The sequence below is a fragment of the Ictidomys tridecemlineatus genome, chromosome 16 (assembly GCF_052094955.1).
Source record: "Ictidomys tridecemlineatus isolate mIctTri1 chromosome 16, mIctTri1.hap1, whole genome shotgun sequence".
Lineage (NCBI taxonomy): Eukaryota > Metazoa > Chordata > Mammalia > Rodentia > Sciuridae > Ictidomys > Ictidomys tridecemlineatus.
Genome location: NC_135492.1, coordinates 39,927,465 through 39,946,169, shown reverse-complemented (window position 1 = coordinate 39,946,169; position 18,705 = coordinate 39,927,465). Strand labels below are relative to the sequence as shown.

General features: G+C 38.5%; 1 protein-coding gene across 1 annotated transcript in view; it reads left to right on the top strand.

Moving 5' to 3' along the window:
• The window catches only part of Atg7 (autophagy related 7), a 239,697-nt gene that overhangs the window by 98,871 nt on the left and 122,121 nt on the right, over positions 1–18,705 (top strand). The gene's annotated exons all lie outside the window — the stretch shown is intronic.

Sequence of the window (18,705 nt, the reverse complement as noted above, 5' to 3'; positions counted from 1 at the left end):
AAATGCCCTTGGCATTACCAGGCGGGGCCACTGAAAAGTACTTATGTGGGGGAGAAGTTCAGGAATCACTTTCTCCTTGTTTTCATTTATCAGTATTTATTCTCACAAAGAAACCAGCCTGAGAAAATTTGACTGATAGTATAGAGAGAAAGAATGAGTTAAGAAATTTTAGCTCTGTATCCACACTAGCATCATGGCCATTTTGGCTAGAACTTAAACTTTACTGGTCTTTGTTCTTCCCCAGAGGGTTTCCCTCCTTGGATGAACCCTCAACGATTTTTTCTATTTTTTTTTTTGCGTTCCTCAGAAGATGGGGGATTCCAGGCAGTCCTGGATGCATGTCTTTTGGAGATCCACATAATGACAAAGAAAAAGTAAACAGATTAGGGGCCTGGGTAGAGAGCCAATAAAAGAGCCCCTTTGGCTTTGATCTTTGCAGCAGCTCTAAAAATAGATCTGATCTTCTGTCCTTGTAATGGGAAACGGCTGATAGATCTCAAAACTATGGTGATGGCATCTCAGTTTTTTAATAGGCTTTGAGATACTGTCTGAGTTATTCTTATATGTATACTGTATGTGACAGCTGATTTCCTTTTTTGGGTGTTCCTTTAAGTCTTCTAACACCCAGTGATTTAAAACTCCCAGTCCTTGATAAGTAAAAGTTTTCAAGTTGAAGTACAATGCAAAATAGCACGGGGATGGGGGGGGGAGAGATGGGGGGGTGGACTTAACTCCAACCAGCCATGGCCTCTTGCTTACAAATTGGGATTTTTCTGCTGTGTACCCTACATGCAAAAGTGTGGAGGGTATTAAATTCCAGAGAAATTGTCTGCTCTTGAACTGACAAGCTTCTATTGGAAACTTTATATAGGTCATATCTAATGAGAAGCACTGCACTGACCAGTGTCTCTTAAAAATTGAACTTAGAGGGACTGGGGTTGTGGGTCAGTGGTAGAGTGCTCGTGTAGCATACATGAAGCACTGGGTTCAATCCTCAGAACCACATAAATGTAAAATAAAGATATTGTGTCCACCTAAAAAATATTTGAAAAAAAAAAAAAGATTGAACTTAGATTTGACAAAGCATGTGATAAATTTGGTTAAATCTAGGTGCTCAAAAATTGAGAGTAATTTTTTTTCTCCAGAAGTAAACTAAGCACATTTTATTGTTACGCATCCCAGGTGCCTATGCTGGGAATTAAAGCTTATTATTTGTCAGTGATTTTTGAGCTCATTTTTTCTATAGTTCCTTAAGATATCTTACATCTACTCAAGTCTAGTCCTCAGGATCTCCACATGTACTTCTGTCTTCAGAAACTCATTTTAGGATTATATGTTCTTTAGTGGAGTATATTTTTTTTTCTTTGTGTGGCTGAGCTAATTGGTCTCAAAATAACTTGGCAGTATTAATTTTCACATTGAAATCATTTGGCACAGGTGCCACAAGCTTTCCTCTGGTTTTATGTAGGTCCAGCTAGCGAGTGAAATAAAGATAATTGGGTTCAGTAAGTGAAATGCAAACACTCATTCTTTGTTGTTCCATTTCTAATTAAATTAGCCTGCAAGATACTGTTTATAGAAGAATCACAAGCATGCCAGCTAACTGGGGCCTCTGATATTTTTTAAAAGAGAATAGGTTTGCATCTTTCTTTCACACTTATTGGAAGCATTAAATTAAATATAGGTATCATTTTTTTGTCAGCAGAATTATTTCCTCTTGGCGGTCATTCTGAGAGTCCTGCTTTACATAAACATGCTAGACGATTTAATACAAACTGACTTGGATTTTAACAGCTGCACTATTCCCATAGAGATCACTTTTCATGTGGTCTGGGTATTAAATTTCTTTTGTGCTGAAAAGGTTGCTTCATTGGTGCCTGTATTTCCTTACAGTAGAAACATGGTGTTCACTTACTTGGCCCCCTTCGTTATGCGCTTAGGGGGACGTCATTGTCTATTATTTGTGAACCCAACATTAATACTTTGAAATGACAAATCCAATTATGTTTCCATCTCTGTGCATGTGATTTTTTCCCCCCCTTAATGAATAGTTATCATGTACTTTTTATACTGTGCCCTATCATAGTTGTTACTGCTTCAAACAGATTCTCTGGGGCTAAAAATGACTTTTAAAAATTTCTCTATTGACATTCATGAAATAATTTTTCCCTTTGATAGTTTTCAGTATTTTGTACCCCTGCTTCCCTAGGATCAAGGCCGTACTTGTCTTGACTTAGCCACAAATGCAAATTTAAAAATTGGGGAGGTGTAGGACAAGTTTTGCTGAGAAATAATGCTCTTATTCATTACTGTGTTTATTAAAAATAACAATAAAGTAGTATAGATCATTTTACATTTGCCCATGGTAAAAGAATAGAGTTTTTTGCTTCTCTGTCAGGAAAGGCTGAATTGTCTACCCACAGACCATTTCTTACCCTACTGGATCTTAGCCTGGCATAGAGCCCAGTAAATTGTTCCATTTTACAGAAAGAAAAAAAAATACCAAAGAATCCCAGAGGGAGGTGGGTGGAAAGGAGTTGCTTTCATTTCAATTTCTTATTTATTATCTTACAAAAGTTCCTAAAATCATGGCATCTGTCGCTGGAAAAAAAATGAAACATTATTTGAAGCTTATGTCTTTTTAATTCTAGAAAGGAATTGAGAGCCAACTGAAATGTTGTGAAGTTCCTACCAGAGAGAAAAGTGTAATTTTGAAACTAGTATTCCTGAAAGAATATTAGAGTTAGAATGCATTGAGTTAGTTTATTATTAGTCTTTCACTATATCTATCTTTCTGTCTATCTATATATATATAAAATTAGGATTTTTTGTAACTTAATTTTGACCTAATTTTAAACTTAAAAGTTGTAAGAAGGGATTGGGAATGTAGCTCAGTAGAGTGCTCACCTAGCATGTGTGAGGCACTGGGTTTGATCCTTAGCACCACATTTTTAAAAAAAATAAGTTAATAAAGATATTGTATCCATTTACAACTAAAAAAAAAAATCTTTTGGGGGGGAAAGAAAGTTGCAAGAATTGTTCAAGGAGCTCTCTACAGCTCTTTACCCAGATCCTATAATCGTTTCGATTTGCCCCGTGACTCGTGTTCTCTCTTCTGGTTTCCTTCTTATCCTGCCCTGCTCTGTGGTTTTTTTTTTTTTTCTTTTAATTTTGAGAGTAAATTATAACACTATGATCCTTTACAACTGAACACTTCAGTGTACATTTCCTAAGAACAAGGGCATTCTCTTACCTAAACACAATAGACTTATTAAATTGAGGCAATTTAATGTTTGCATATTAATACTATTATCTAATGGATAGTCTATTTCAGATGTTATTTGTACCCATAATGTTCTTTGTAGGTTGTTGATTTTTTTTTTTGTTTGTTTGTTTCTCCTAGACAAAGATCTAATTCAGGATCAAACATTGCATTTTAGTTGTGATGTCTCTTTGGCATTCCTCAATCTGGAAATGTTCCTTAGCCTTTCCTTGTCTGTCTTAACCTCAGCCTTTTGACATGTGGCCAGTTATTTTTTAGAATTTCCCTCAATTTGGGTTTGTCTAATGTTTCCTTCTGATTAGATTCAGGTCATGAATTTTTGGCAGGAAAACCAAAGGGGGGGAGGCAATGTATCCTGTGTCAGGAGGCACATGATGTATTTTATTCCCTTTGGTGACATTAATTTCCCCCTTTCCATATTTGTAACTACCTTTCTCAACAGAAAGAAACCTGGCTCCCATTATCCTGAATGTATACTCACATGCTGAAGTCTAGAAAACACAAAATATAGTTTGAAAATTTTTACCCCTACTACTACAGAAAATGAACCTAGTAACTCGAGTTCAGTGTTTTGATGTAATTATTTTTTCTAGGTGAAATTCATAGTGAAATGAATAAATCTTAGGGACATAATTCTATAAATTTTGACAAATTTATATTAGTATGCCTGTGTAACCCATACTCCTCTAATCAAAATGTAGAACACTGCTGTTGCTCCAGAGTATTTCCCACTCATTCCCAGGGAGGAGAGAGAGTGTTAAATGCTGTTATTGTTCTTTTTCTATGAGGCATAGAGCTAGGCTTTTTCTGGTGTTTTATGTAACAAGAGCCTTATTTCTGAGATGTAGAAGTTGACCAAAAGCTTCTATCTGCAGAGTCGGGAGCAGGGCTGTGTCTGAGGAGACTGTATGTAGAGTGTTCACTCTTTTTGCACACTTCTGTCACCCACAACATTTGTGACATTGCAGAGATGGCCTCTTCTGAAGAAGCAGGCCCCAGCTGGGCATGGTGGCACACGCCTATAATCCCAGCGGATCAGGAGGCTGAGGCAAGAGGATCATGAGTTCAAAGCCAGTTTCAGCAAAAGCAAGGCGCTAAGCAACTCGATGAGACCGTGTCTCTAAATAAATACAAAGAGAGGCTGGGGATGTGGCTCAGTGGTCAAGTGCCCCTGAGTTCAATCCCTGATACCCCCCACAAAAAAAATGGGGGCGGGTAGCAGGCCCCAGGCTTGGTTTTCATACCATCTGGGACCTGCCTGCTGCACAGATGTAGCTTGATGTGCCCAGAAACCTGATCTGGAGATTTTAAACCTGATCTGGTGATTAGCTGCCCTAATACTGTACTCATTCTGGTGTTGACTATGTGACAGGATCTTCTATTGATAGGTTATGATTCACCTTCTGAGAATGACTTGTTATTGGCGTTTTGTGTGCATCTGGGCTTTGTGTCCTGAGGAGTGATAGAGGGCAGAGTAGAATGAGAAACATCAACTGGCATCATCAGATGATAAATTGCATTTTCTTTTTGCCTGTATGGTAGCCAGCCTCCCCATTTATTTTATGATATCATCCTACCTTTTTTCTATCATATTTTCTTATGACTTCAAAAGCATGAAAGACCAAAACTAAACTTGGCTGTTTGAACTTTCTTTTAGAACAATCTCTGTCCCAGAGCAACCTGTCACCCCAGAGTTCTGCAAATACATCATGATAGGATAGAGAGGAAAATTATAGATTTGGAAGGAAGAGTCAAAGTCTTTATATGTGTTCGTTATCAGACATTTGTTATCCAACTGGGTTTGAGTCTCTGATATGTGCCAGAGATAGATTTGAAATGTAAAGGCCCATGTGTTGAAGGCTTGAGATGCAGTTTGGTGCTGTTGAGAGGTAGTAGAACCTTTAAAAATTTATATATATTGTATCTGTATACAATTTTAGGTGGAGATTAGTGGAAGGAAGTTAGTTGGGGGCATGCCTTTCAAAGGGATATTGATTGGAACCCTGTCTTGTCCTCTTCCTCTTTTGCTTCTAGCCATGAGAGCAGTTTTGCTCTACCATACACTCTTGCCATAATGTATTGCCTTACCACAGACCCCAAAGCAGTGAATCAACTGAACATGGGCTGAAACTTTTAAAGCTGTAAGCCAAAATAAACCATTCCTCTTTGTAAGTTGATTGTCTCAAGTGTTTGGTTACAGTGATAGACCGCTGACTAACACTCATCAAAATAGTCACTGTCTTGAGAAATGCTATTTTCAGGATGAGTTAGAGCTATCAACCAATAATGATCTCTGTCACATTGTGACATGCTTGACAATCAAGGTCCACTCTCTAGTAATAGTTAGTTTTGTAAATGGGGAAGGCAAGGGAAGGCTCTACAGAGAGTGACTTCTGAGTTGCATTTAAAGTGGAAGTAGGAATTTCTAAAAAGGAATTCCAGGCAAAAGGAATTCCAGGCACTGTGGATGGCATGTATAATAGTCAAAGGCAAGTAAATGTTAACATTTATGAAACTGTTCAGTACAGCAGTTGTGACTATGCTTGGGGCACCCACTTGCCTTCAAATTTTCCTTTTGTCTTGCAAGTACTGTCTCAGTTTCAGCTTTTCTCAAGTTGGAATCTGGTGTATTTTGTCTGACACTTGAGGCTGCTATTTTGAATTTTACAATTTCAAATAAAACTCTTTCTCACCTAGCACCATGCTGAGGGGTTTTCCCAGCCTGAGGACTCCAACAGCTGCAGCAGGGTGGTGTGGAGGGCAGGAAGTCAGGGGATTTCCAGGGCCCTGGCTCTGGTCCCTCCCCTGGCCCATTTAGTAACCTGGAGCAAGATGCCCCCTGTCTCTGCCTGCCTCCATTTCTTCCTTTGTTCAGTGAGTCAATCGTATGAGATAAGCTCTGAATCTCTGCTGGTACTCTGAAGTTATTAGCTTTTATACTTTATATTTCCATTATTATTTCATAAGCAATCCTGGGCAAGTGCTCTATCACTATACTGCACCCCAGCATTCACATACACACACACACACACACACACACACACACACACACACACTCTCAAACTCCCCCCCACCCCACCATCCTTTTTTCTTTTTGCACTGCTGGGAATCAAACCCATGACCTTGTATATAAGCACATGTTTTGTCACTAAGCAATACCCCAACCCCGGTTTTTGTGTGTGTGTGTTGTGGAGGTGGAGGGTACTGGGAATTGAACCCAGGGTTTTGCTTATGGCCAGCTACATTTCCAGTGATCCCTTTTAATTGCAGAAAAATAAGAAAATATATTTAAGAAGAAGGAAGAGAATCAACCATAAACCAACCCTTCAGATCACTGCTAACCATAGGTTTCTTTCCTTCTTGACTTTTCAGAAAACACATATGTCCGTAGGTATATGTGGATAGTATTTCTTCTCAAACATTCCTATTACAAGGTTGAAACGAGCTTCAGGTAGGGGGATTTATGGCGCTGTGTCAAGCACACTCCCTGCTTCTCAGATTTGATAGGGTTTTAAATCTCAATCATTTACAAGGACTGGCCGGAGCCCAATCGGAAGAGCTCTCCAAAGCTTGTGCCAGGAATTTTTGCATACAGCTTTGCAGTGGCAAGTATTACTCAAATCTGGGCTGCTGCCAGATTTTTCGTGTCCTTTCCAAAAGGGACATAAATATGATTTGGAAAATGATGAGCAACCCCCAGGTTCTCTTTTCCTATCTCCTTTACCCATTGAGGCCTCGAGCCTTCTATTTTAATGTGTGATGGATTCCATATGTATGGTTGTGTGGTGTAAACTGTATCCCACATCTTGTCCTTAGCAACTAGTGTTTCTCCGATCTCTAGAAGCTTGGTTCCCCAAAGGAGCTGGAACATGCAGCTAGAGCCAGCAGGAGTATTTAGCTGCAAGTCCTATCCTCAGCACTCTTGGCTTTTTACCTCCTTGAAAATCCTTGGACATTTCTCCCTTTGCTTCAATTTCCTCATCCAGAGAGCAGGGGAAAATATTTTCTGTTTCCCAGAGAAATTGCAATGGCTGACGTATATCCAGTTCCCTGTGGCCAAGTACCAAGGCCTTTGCCCACTCTTGGGACCAGTGTTGACCAGAAATAAGAAAACAAAAGACCCCTGTGGTCGCATGAAGCCTCCCTGCCTGTGTGGAGACTGTCTCTGGCTCACTTTGTCCACAAAAAGGTACAGTGAGAGGTACTGAATCGGGGATTTGAAAGTCAAGGTTGTCCTGGCTTTAAAAAGCTTCAGACAACTTTAGTGTGTGTCCTTTGATGCCCAGACCTTTTCCATGACTCCTGAGGCTTTAACCATGCTCATCAGATCTGACCTGTGGTGCTCTGAGACCACCTAATCACTGGTTACAGCTTGCACTGCTTTTTTTTCTTTCTGTGTCACCTGTGGTCAAAAAAACACACATAGCCTGCTTGTGCACTTTTTTTTCTTATGGGATCCCTTTTATCATTTACACCAGAAAGTTTAGGACTGTGTTAACTTTAGATGGTTCTACTAATTGCTTGGCCCAAGAGTAGCCTTCAGGATATTGAAAAATTAGATTCCTTTTAATTAGGAATTTATCTCATTCACTTTAACCCTCACCCCAAGGACATCTCTTTGTGTCATGGATCTTGTTAGTATTAATGAAAGCATTTTCCCTTGAAAAGGGCAAAGTCTCATACAGTTTCACAATTTCAGTGACTCGATGAAGTCCTCAAAGCATGCCTTTGGATCCCAGTAAAGCACCCCTGGTCTCTGAGGTTTTCTTAGGTAGCATTCCCATACTTTCCTGGACAGGACACTAGGATGTCAATGCCCCACCATAACTCTCTTTATGGCTTTGGGAAGTCACAATCTCTCTTTGGGGACTCATTTTAACTGTAGAAAATCAATATGTACAGATTGATCGACCCCTGGTTTTTGTTTTGGGATTCTGAGGTGGTATTGTCTCTTGATCAGCTATTTCTTTAGATATAGCTTCAGCAAACAGGGGCACAGAAGATACTAACCCTACTCTCAGTTCTAAGGACTCATCCTCCATCCAGTAGAGGGGTGCATTGACTTGGCTCCCGATTGGCAGAGAACACCAAAAATCATTTGTTCATGTTCCTTATTTGTGTATTATATTTGTCTTCTTTCCCCTCTACTCTCAGTAGACTTTGAAGGGAAGGAGAGAGGAATACTTATAAAGTGCTCTGCAGCCATTGAAATGAGGGATATAGCAGCTTGAACTGGGAAAGCTTCTATGTATTTTCATGTATACAGGCTGCATATATTTACATATTAAACTATTTAAATGGAATGTTTACATCACCCAAATATGTATTTACATGAGTTTCTTTTAAAGACTATAGTCATAACAATTCAACTAAATAATTTCACGATATTTTTGGATGACATTACAGTGAATGAGACAGCTTCTAAAGTTTCTAGTGATACCCTCTTGGAAGAGATAGTGAAACTACGTACAAAACAATGGTAGGGGGCTCGCCTAGCATGCATGAGGCACTGGGTTCTATCCTTAGCACCACATAAATATAAATGTATTGTGTCCACTTAAAACTAAAAAAACTAAATACTTAATAAAACCAATGGTATAATTCAGGTATGTGAAGTTATTTGAACATCTTTACCCAAGGGTTGTACCTTGACTGGAGAGAGTAACTATTTTCCTAGAAAATGAAAAGAACTGATAAAGTATGTTTTGGGTGGTGAGAAAAGTTAATGATTTGGTAAATAAATGAACAGTACAAAGGAAGAAAATCAGCTAGCCTGTGTTCTCTAGGGGCTCATGGCCTGGTAGAATGGTGACGCAGTGTGGCAGGTGGCCTGTGCCTATTGGCATGAAGGTGCCATTTAGCACGAAACCATATGCAGTAGCTGACACTGAATACTGTATTTCAGTGTTCTGAATGTTTTTCAGCCGAGTTTCTTTCTAGCTTTTACTATCTCCTTGGCTTTGGTTGCTGCTCTTGATGATTTGTTGCTGTGTTGGAAGATCATTTCCAGAGTAGATTAAAATAAGAATCTTTGGGATTCATCAAAGATGACTTAACATTGTATGAAAGGACACGTTCTGGCAGTGAACCCTTTGGAGGATTTTACTTACTTTCCTGCAGGATTTCTGAATGTCCCCATTTTATTTTTGCTAAAAGGCCTTCCAATATCCTGTCCAGATATTTCTGCAAGTACATACTACCATGGACTTCTTGCCATAGAAGATGGGAAAGACTTATTTGTGAACATCCTAATCCTGAAGTTACTGTCTTTATAACTTATTTATGTAACTTTTTATATGATGGTAGTGATAAATTCTAGAGTATCTGGTCTTTCCTAGTTTTAAGTAATCCTTTCATCAAGAAAGTTACATTAATGTTTTTACCTTAAATAAAAGGCTGCATGTTTCTCTTTTCCGGAATACCTGATGACTGGTAAAAACTCTGGAACATCTAAGTTTGCATTCACCAGACAAAAACTGGGAAGTCTCTCCCATGTGGCCTTTAAAGAGTTGCACATGTGCCAAATGTGAATAGTCAGTGGGCAAAGAGGCATGAACCAGTGTTGCACATGGGAGGCCTCATCTTGAGAAAGTACAAGAGTATGGTAAGCAGTGTTTAGGGGCATCATAGTTGCAGTTGCTGTTCCATCTCCCACAAGGACAACCTTGGAGGATATGTTGAAGAGTCATGCCACTCTATAGCCAGAACTTATCAGTCAGCCTAGCTCCAGACAGCATCAAGTGTCTTTCCAGTCAGCTGTGGGTCCACCAGAGCATTTCAGTATATTTAAGAAGTTTCCTGTCACTCCAACTTGGGGTACAAATCTAGGCAAGAGGACATTTTTGTGGTAGTCACAAAGGCACAAGAGAAGCATTTGGTTTTCCTCTTGATTCTGAGTTGTTCTACACATTTCCATTTATGTCTGTTCTTTAATGAAGGAACTTGAAGGGAGAGGGTCACAAAAGTAGGGGTTAGGTAAGAGGTGGTTCTTGTTGCATTAAAACCTCTCATATACCCCAACTTGAGCCCAAGCTCAACAATGCTCTATTCTAACAGAAGACCATAGTAAAACCTGTAAAATCATTAATATGCTCATATACAGACTTCATTATTAGTTGATCTGATTGATTTCAATCATAGCATAAGTAGATTTTTAAAAGTACAAAATGACTTACTCATAGAATAATAGCTATGCATAAGAAAACAAAAGCAAATGCAGATTTCCCAGCTGTACTGGAGGAATGAGTTTCATAATATCTGCTGCTGTCTGCCGAATTGCTCCCTGCTTTCTATTATGGAGCATGTTCCAGTAGGCACTGAAAGTGGACCTGGAAAACAAGGCCCACGTCATCCTGTTGTACTCTCTGCAAAAGAAGCGCAATCCCAGCACCCCCTGGGGGAGGCTGTGCGCATGCCTCTGTTGGTCTGTGCCAGCTCAAAGCTGTTGACAAGTTCCTGGGCAATTGTTTCTGCTCTCTCAGTATGTTCCTCTTATTAGCTTTGGCAGTGGTGAATTCTTAACCTCTGAGGGTGGATTTGTTGTTTTTGGTTTTTTTTTTTGGAACAGTAATTTGAAACTATATTGTAAATAAAGGGAACGTGCCATCTACAAGTAAGAATATTTTAAAGAACTTCAAGCCTTAAGATGCCACATGATTCTGAATAAGTGAGAGCATTCATAGAAGGGAATTGAAAGTATCCTCATCTTTTGAGCTAAGAGCTAATGGGACATTTTTAAAAAATATTTTTTAGTTATAGGTAGACACAGTATCTTTATTTTATTTTTATGTGGTGTTGAGGATCGAACCCAGTACCTCATGCATGCTAGGTGAGTGTGCTACCTCTGAGCCACAACCCCAGCCCAAGCGGGACATTTTGATAGACTGTCAGCTCTCTGTAGATCCATCAGCTCTACGTCCACAAATCAAACATATTTGGAAAATATTGCATCTGTACTGACCATGAGGACTTCTTCCCTTGGCATTATTTTCTCAAGAATGTATTAAAACAGCTACTTATGTAGCATTTACATTATATTAGGTATTGTGTGTTATCTGGAGATCATTTAAAGTCTTCAGGAGGATGTGCATAGGTGATATGCAAATACTACTGCGTCTTATATAGGGGACTTGAGCATTTGTAAAGTCTGTTATCCCAGGGTAGGTGGGTGTAGGGATCCTGGAATCAGCCAGCCAGAATCTTCTGTAGTTGGTGCAGTGTCCCCTAACTCTGACTTTGGAGAAGTAGTTCAAATTTTCTGAGCCTCAGGTATAAAAGAGTTAAACTGCCTTTCTCCTGGCCACAAAGATTTAATAGCAGCCTGTATGCCTGGCATCATGCAGTTGGCCCTGAGTTCCCATTGCTCATTTGTATGAGCAGAGATCAAATGTCAATCTATTTCCTGTCATGAATATATCCGTTTTGTCATTTACAGTATAAAAAAAAAAAACTTGCTATCATGGATACATTCGTTTTTTTTTTTTTTTCCACTTACAGTATGAAAAAACTTGGTATCTTTAGAAGGTAACAAAAAAGAATGAGCCGTTCCCTTAAAAAGGGGGCCCTCCCGAGGTGAGCAAACATTAATGTAGTGTTAGTCTTTTTCTTTCTCCTTTTCTTGTTCCTCTAGGAGTTTAATTAACCAAGATGAAGCAAAGCTTTAACATTTCTGAGTGTGTTGGGAGGATGAATCCCCTTCTCAGGGATTTGGTATCCATGGCCAATGTCAGGTCCACAGCCTCAGATGAGCCAGCCTAAACCTTGAGGGAGGCTTCTTCCCACTGACTTCAGTATTTTTCTGTGCTCTTAGGCAGGGACAGAAGAGACCCAAGAAGGCAGTTCCTGAAACTGGGCTGGGCCCAGCACCAGGCCTGCTGCCACCAGTGCTGTTGTCCACGTCCCTTTCCCACACTCCTCCTTGGAAGCCTTTCTCCAGCTCAAACCTCCTGCTCTTTTCTTACTGCAGCTATAAATGGGGTGGAGGCCAGTGCAACATGAGCAGGGAGGATTAGCTGCCTTGGTTTTCTCTTTTCAAGTGTGGCATCATTTCTCTGTTCCTTTGGCATCATTTGATGGATGGTTTCCCAGTGGCCCTTTCTAGTTTCCTGTGAAACAGCTAGCAAGAGAGCTTCCCAGTCTATCATAGACTGGGAGGCCCAGAAATTACATGGAAGTTCAGGATTTCCAACTTCCAGCCCCACTTACCTACCATGTTGAACCACTCATACAACAATGTGATAGAATTCATTCACACAGAATTCTACTGTACTCATTGGCCATGGTCGGGGAGAGTGATTTCTAATTTAAGACTTAAAGGACTGATTGGTTAAGCTCTTTCAGACTGTCTTTGGGGACACTTGCCCTTTTAAAAGGGACTACTGATATCCTAAGGAGTATGTTTATGATCGCATTTCAGACGATCATCAGGAAAATCATCTGGACTGGAGCAGCTTTTTAGGTGCTGGTAGCACCAGCACAGGGTTGGGGATGAGAGAGTAAAGGCTTTGCTTTTCAAAACTGTTTATGACAAACATAGTTCACTTTCCAATTTTGGTTAATTTTCAGCTTCGGTATTTTTAAAAACATTTGGAGAGTAGGGACAGACATGTGGCTACTCAAATCCAAGACAGTACTGTTTTGAAACTGCAAGTACTTCTGGTTTGCATTTACTTCAGGAAGAATAGTTGCCTCCCACCTATTCCTTTGAATATAGATATTGATTAAATGACACCAGTTTGAGTAAAATACAGGGTCCAGGTGGTGGTGGTGGGAGGGCAGGTGGAATCATTTAAAAAAAAAAAAAAAGTTTAAGTATCATGAATTCTAGGGGCTAAGAGACAGAAGGACAGTACTTTTGGCAGGCTCCCAGGCCCAGCAAAACCCACACCCCGTGGCTGTCTCTGTAGCTTCCTGTGGTTTTCCCACTGAAGAGAAACAGCCTTTCTCTTGGAAGATCCAAGATGGCAAGTTTGTTCATCAGCTTGATCAGAATCATGATATTCCTACTTTGAGGTTATGTCCCAACAGGCTTCACTTGGGAAATCTGATGTACCACAGTTGTTGCAAACTGAACTCAGCCAATTTTGCTGTTCCCAAAAGTTCAAGGTTTTTGTTTTTGTTTTGGTGGAAATTGGTATCTTGCAATATTAAAGGTTAATGTACTACCAGGTAGCCTGAAAGAGTTCAGCCTCAGACCAAATATTGCCACACATATGAACATTTATTAGCAGATAGGCACAAAAGTTAGTCATTCAATATGTTCTTACAGACTGGAAAAGCCCCACCCCCTGGTCATTTGATATGTAGAGACAGATACAGAAATATCATTGCAGAATACAGCTAACCTTTAGGTTGGCTCAGTTGATGGAATCCTTTGTTGAGTGTCTAGGCTCAGGCCCAGAGCCTTAGGCAGAGTGCTACTGCAGAGTATGCTAAGCTGCCTAGCTTGCCAGGTTTGTGTAAACTACACGATTGGGCATGTGGGTTAGAGATCCCCTTATGACATTTACAGCCAGCACATTTATCTTAAACTGTTTTTTTATTAAATTATTTATTTATTCTAGTTTGTTATATATGATGGCAGAATGCAATTGATTTCATTTTACATACACAGAGCACAATTTTCAAGTCATTGGTTGTACACAAAGTATTTTCACACCATTTGTGACTTCATACGTGTACTTAGGGTAATGATGTCTAACTCATTCCAATATCTTTCCAACCCCCGCTTCCCCTCCCTCTCCTTTGTCTCGTCTAAAGTTTCTCCCTTCCTCCATTATGAGTCAGCATCCTCACATTAAAGAAAACATTCAGCCTTTGGTTAAACACTGTATTTTTATCAGAAAAAAATTATTGCTATCATCCTTTGCATTCATTAGGAAACCTTTTGGTATGAATTTAGATAGCTATAGTTGATATGCTTACCATCACACCTGGAATATACATTCCTAATTAGCGTACCTCAAATATTGGCCACTGAGGAGGAGAGGAAGGAGAGAGAGTGTATACATGTGTGTATATTGATTCATACTATGTTTGCCAAAGTATTTTAAAATGTAGATAATATAGCAGTAGTAATGTTATAACTAATATGACAAATATAAATAGTACAGATCTCTTTGTTTGATCCTGGTATATTGTGTCTCCTATAATGTTGCCAGCCATTGACGAATGACATGAAGTGTCAACTGACCATTGGCCTGCCATGATGCATTAGCCAGAGCCACAGATGAATGATTTACTCATAGGGCAGAAAGAGTTTTTTTCAAGTTATTTTGTATTTCTTTGCATAATTTGACTACTGTGGAGACATTTTTATACCCCACCCAATTGTATAAACTGTTCTTTGTCTAGGATATTGGAATGAATACATTATGGGGACTATCAGTGAACCCTCATCTTTTATATTTCCTCTGCATTATAAGAGTAATATACTACCAGGAAGAGCTATTACTATTTCTTTTTAAAGAATATCATAGAACTTTCCACCCTGGGTCAGTTGTTGACAAAAAAAAGGCCAAATACCAAGTATATAATTCATTACAGAATACTGGGAAGTTTCTGCCTCAACTACTAGTAGGCCAGGTAATTCAAATTGGCTGCTATACTGAAGGAACCTAGAGGAACTGCATAAACTATTTGTAGAAATCTTTTGTAAAATTTTGTTGTTGTTGTTATAGATGGACACAATACCTTTTATGTGGTAGTGAGAATCAAACCCAGTGCCTCATGTGCTACGCAAGCACTCTACCACTGAGCTACAACCCCAGCCCTAAAATCTTCTTAAACAGCAAGGAACTAATAGACTGTTATGAATTATTGGATCAAAATTTTGAGAAGAATGCCTGCACAGAATGAGCCTGTAGGCCCCTTTTGTGGACATTTGCCTATTTGAAAAAGGAAGTTGAAACCCTAAATGCCAACTTTAGCATCCTCTTAAGGTTAAAAGGATAAGCTGGGTCCTGCCAGGCCCGGGAACCCTTATAAATTCTCGATTTTGGGTTGGCACTCCATGAAGAAATACATGTAGAAGTAGGGGTGACCTAGAAGTCAACACACTTTATATTAACTCTAATAGTTTCATATCATCTGAGTGGCCCGGAAAGCTTAAGGCTTACTTGGATTAGAATGATTCCTTTTAACTAATGCCTGCAAGTGCCAAATGAAGGCGGTGAAATCTCCCTTGAGGAAAAAACATGATGTTCATAGCCCTCATGTTATTTGTTAAAATAATTTTTACAGCAAAAAGTAGAGATAGATCTATAGAGATTCTGGAATTGAAATTTATCTCACACAGACTATAAAATAGTATGGTAATATAGTTAAAAGGCAAGCTTTGGTTTCAGTTGGGACTGAAAACTGTGAAACTTTGCTTTGAAATAGAATTTTTTAAAAAAACTCAAGTTCCAGAACTGAAAAAAAAGAAACATTGTGTGTGTGTGTTACATTTATAGGCAGTTACACATAGCTAAAGAGAAAATTAGTGAACTGGAAAGTAGCATAGAAGAAACTATTCAAAGTGAAGTTCAGCAATAAAACAATGGAAGATATAAATTTGAAATAGATAATGAGAAGTTCTAGCAGTAGTGTAGTTGGAGACTAAGGGGGGGGAAGAGGAGAAAGAGAATGCTCAACAAATTCAAAACAATATAAAGACTGAATTCACACCTTGATCAATTATAATGATACTTTAGGAATTCAAATATAAAAGGAAATCATAAAAGCAAGTGCCTGTGGGGGGGGTTGTTAACCTCACAAGAGTGACAGTCTTATAGTTGACTTTCCAACAACCTGTAGGCAATGGAAATAATGTTTTATTGAGGAGTCTGGGGATTGAACCCAGGGGCACTTTACTACTGAGCTATCTCCCTAGTCCATTTTTATTTTTGATAGAATCTCACTAAGTTGTTTAGGGCCTCACTAAATTGTTGAGGCTGACCCCAAACTTAGGATCCTCTTGCTTTAGTCTCCTGAGTCACTGGGATTACGGCCATGTGCCACTGTGCCCAGCCAGAGATAATATCTTCAGTGTGCTCAGAAACATTGCTAATCTTTGATTTTAAACCTAGCAGAAAAAAAAAATGGTTCAAGAATAAGAGGAGGAAAAGTGAAGTTTAAAAGCATTTAATATAAACCAGAATGAAGCCCACCACCAGCATTTTTATACAAAAGGAATTTCTGATGGGTTTTCTGCAAATAGGAGGGAAGTGATCCAGGATGGAAGACCAGAAGAAGTGCAGAGAAACTAGTAAATGTGTGGATGACTGAATATTGACTGTGTAAGACAGTGTAGTGTTGGGTGGGATTAATAAAACAGCATAAAAATTGGGAGGAGGAGGTTGGGGGTGTAGCTTAGTGGTAGAGCACTTGTCTAGCATGTATGGGCTCTGGGTTCCAGCCCCAGTATAGCGCCAAAAAAAAAAAAAAAAAAGCATACACACAAAAAATAGAAGGAAAGTAGAAATAGTTTGTTTTTTTTACATTGTCTTGAAGGAGGATAAAGGTGTTCACATTTAACTTTGATAAATCAAAGATACATGTTGCAATTAATAGACCAAATACCTAATAGAAAAAATGTACAACTCCCTACTAACAAAGGTGAAAATTGATGGAAAATAATGAAAATAAAAAGGAACATAGATAGGTTAAAAGAGATATAAGGGGGAGAGTGTGGTAGACTTAAGCCCACATACATCAGCACAAAATATACATATTAAAATATAAACTGACTGAATGCTAGAGATTGGGAAACAGATTATAAAACAATTATAGGCATTATAAAAGCAGTATATTTTAAATGGTACAGAATGAAAATAGATGGAAAAGTAATTGTTAACCACAGGAAAGCTAACAGAGCTATATTAATATCAGACAAAGTAGACTTTAAGGCAAAAAAAATCAGTTATTTTGTAATATTACTTTGTAATGATCAGTTTTGATTCACCAGGAAGATAGAATTCTAAATTTGTACATGCCTAGAAACACTGCTATAATCTATACAAAACAAAAACTCGACAGGACTGTTGGGAGAAATAGATCATCCAGTGGCAATTTTTAATATTTCTCAGTAATTGAAAGAAAAAGCATATAAAAATTAGGGATATTGAAACTTTGATCAATGAAATTCATAAGGATATGCCAGTTAACACTTATTTAGAACATTTCACATAACTATGAAATATGTGTTCTTTTTCAAGCACACGTTTCACAAAAATTCACAATAAGCAAATTATTAAGCAAGTATCAACAGATTGCAAGGAGTGGAATTACAGTTATTGCTTAACTCTGATTTCAGTGTAACTATACTAAAAATTGATAATCTACAGATATTATCCTTATCTTTCTAGAAATTCAAATATACATTTAAATAACTCCTGAATTAAAGTTGAGATAATGGAAATATGTAAACTGAGTAAATATTTCATTTCAAAATGCATATTTGGATAAAGCAGTACTTAATAAAAAAATGCATAGTCTTAAAAAGAAAAATAGGCCTAAAATTAATGAACCAATATTTAACTCTAGAAGTCAGAAAAAGTAGTGATAAGTACAAATATGGAAGTTTACACAGAAAGTAAAAACAGCTAAAGAGAACAGTTTGCCTAGCATGCATGAGGCCCTTGGTTCCATCTCCAGCACTGCAAAAGAAAGAAAAAAAAGAACCTATGTAACTAATAAATCTCTGAGACTGAGCAAAAGGAAAAAGAATGCACAAACATGTATCTTTAAAACATAGTATTGCCTGTAATCTCAGGGACCCGAGTCTCATGCTGGAGGATCCCAAGGTCAGAGCCAGCCTGGATGACTTAAACCCTACCTCAAAATAAATAATAAAAACCAGCTGGGGACATAATTCAGTAGTATATCACCCCATGGCTTTGATCCCCAGTATCAAAATAAAGGAATAAGACAGTTTTTTTAAATAAGTATCAAATGTGAAAAATATATTTATACCTTTGGTCTTGTAGAATAGGCAAAAGTAAGGGCTGGGGTTGTGGCTCAGCAGTAGAGTGCTTGCCTAGAACATGTGAGACACTGGGTTCAATCCTTAACACCACATGAAAATAAATAAAATAAAGGTATTATGTCCAACTACAATTTAAAAAAAATAGGCAAAAGTGATACTGTTAGGGAAGCAGGTTTAGATGGAAAATTACAAAGAAAAACAGGTGGTAATCGCCCAAGTCTGGGTTCCCTAGAGGCAAGTAAAGGGTTGCATTGGACAGTGACTTCATGGGAACTTCTGATGTGCTCAGGATGTTGACTGGGTTGTAGTTACACAGTTGTTCATTCTGTATTATTTTAGGTGATAGATGACATTTTACTTCTTTGTATTTCCCAATGGAAAAGGTTACAGTAATAAATAGGTATTCATCCTGCAGGTTTGAGCAGGCAGACCCATCAGTTATACTAGGCTTTTTTTT